Genomic DNA, 2,405 nt, shown 5'->3' on the forward strand with positions numbered 1-2,405 from the left:
ATCTTCGGGCTCAACATTTTCATCTTCCTCTTCAAATTCTGAGGACTCAGAAAAAGTTTTCGATGAGCTTGAAGCAGTGGGCCGGGTAGAAATGTTCTCGAAGGAGGTTATTTCCATACGAGTCTCGGCAATGCAGTCATCTATATTTTCAATGAAATTTTGGCATCCTCCAAAGTTTTCCTTCGCATACTGTAAACAATATGAGTTTTCTCAAGCAAGAAAGAATCCTCTTGAACTCGAAATCTGGCTCAGAGTTCTTGGATTTTCGACTACAATCTCTCGTTGTCGACCTTTAAATGTTGTAGTTCCCCGCCATGTCACAATTGGTTTTTGTGTGTTCATGATTTTGCTCCATCATATTTTGGAGCTTTTCCTCTATCTTGGCCCTTTTCTCTTCGACCAAAGTAGCTTCCTCGATATTGGAGTGCAAGTTAGCTTCCAAGTTGCCGATTCTTTCCATGGAAGCAGACTCATGTTCAGCAGCTGAAGTAATAGCATCCTGCAACTTTGCACATTTAACCTTTAGCTCAGCAAGTTCGTCATGTAGCTGAGTGGCTTCCTGACTATGAGCCCTTTTTTCTTGCTCTGTTTGCTCCAGTCGCGCCTCGAGTGTTTCTATTTGAGCAAGTTTGGCCTCTAAGGCCGGAAGGAGCTCAACAAGTTGCTCCCGCTCAGACTGAAGAGCTTCATTGTCAAGTATCATTCTTTGTAGTCCTCGGAGGCAAAAAGGTTAGCCTGTAAGGTTAATCTTAAAATCAACAGAGACGAGGATGAAAAATAAGCACAAAAAAGAGGAGAAGAAATCAGAAGGTACCTAATCACAAAAATGCATACTGTTGTTGATTAGACATTCAGCAGAAAGAGCATCAATTTTCCTCCAATCTTTCTCGGTAGCCAGAGGTTTCAAGTAATTGTCTACCCCATCCGGTTTGGAGAGAATATGGCATTCATCCAAAATTGTAGGGTAACACTACATTTACCATTAGGGTTCCAGATTGAAGCCGGGAAGACATTTTCTAGTCTCACATGATCAGGTAACCGGGGGGAGCGTGCACCTTGATCTCGATCAGAGGTGACCGGTGGTGCAGCAGAAACCGGTGGTGGAGCAGAAGCAGGTGGTGAAGCAAAAGTTGGCTAGTAGAAGTAACCGGGAGAGAAAGGGGAGTCGGCGGTGTGATGATCCAAAATATCATCATTAAATTTAATAAGTAATTCTGTGTTCTAAGACCTCAAAAAGCACTAATTATCATTCCTCAACTTGTGTGCGCAGTCCGTAAAATTTTCCGAAAAGTTTTTATGTGAAAAATAGATTAAAATGTGAAATAGAGCCTTGAAACTCAATTGAATTGACTTTGGTCAATATTTTGACAAACGGACCTGGATCACTATTTTGAGAGTTCCGGTAGCTCCGTATCATAATTTGGGACTTGGGTGTATGCCCGAAATTTAATTTGGAGGTCCCTAGCTCAAGTTATGACCATTTAACGGAAACTAGTAATTCAAAGGCTAAAGATTTTCAAGTTTGACCACGTGGTTGACTTTTTGATATCGGAGTCAGAATCCGATTCTGGAAATTTGAATAGCTCCGTTATGTCATTTATGACTTGTGTGCCAAATTTGAAGTTATTCTGGATTCATTTAATATGTTTTGGCACAAGATTTGCAAATTGGAAAGTTTAAAACTCAAAAGTTCGAATCGGGGTGTGAATTGTAATTTCAGCGTTGTTTGACGTGATATTAGACCCCGAGTAAGTCTGTTTATGTTACGGGACCTGTTGGTATATTCGGACGGGGTCCCGAGTACCCCGAGTGTGATTCGAATCGAAATCGGAACAAGAATTGGACTTAAGAAACAATCTGATATTTGGCCTTCTGGTGTAATCGAACCTGTGGATTTTGGACTGCAGGTGCGAGCTCGCAGAAGTGAGCCTTCCATCGCAGATGCGCCTGAGTGTGGCTGGGCAAAAGTCCGCAGGTGCGGAAACCTGCACGCACCCGCGCGTCCGCAGAAGCAGACACGATAATCGCAGAAGCGGAGGTCAGCGCAAGTGCGCATTTTTCCTCTGCAGATGCGAGGCCTCTCCTGGCAGCCCCTTGTCGCAGATGCGAGATTTTCTCGCAAATGCGAGCCCAGGCACCGCAGGTGCGGAAATGCTTGGGCAATATATAAATCGAAGAGTCCGATATTATTTCCACATTTTGGTCGTTTTGAGCTCGGTTAAGGCGAATGTTTGGGCGATTTTCATGAGAAATATTGGGGTAAGTGTTACTTATCCTATATTGATTATATTTTATGATTCTATACTCGTTTATATCATGAATCCGTGAATTTATTGAAGAAAAATTAGATTTTTCTAAAAATCTTCCAAAAACAAAAAACATTAGATTTGAAGGTCCATTTGACA

The sequence above is a fragment of the Nicotiana tomentosiformis genome, chromosome 8, assembly GCF_000390325.3.
Source record: "Nicotiana tomentosiformis chromosome 8, ASM39032v3, whole genome shotgun sequence".
Taxonomy (NCBI): domain Eukaryota; kingdom Viridiplantae; phylum Streptophyta; class Magnoliopsida; order Solanales; family Solanaceae; genus Nicotiana; species Nicotiana tomentosiformis.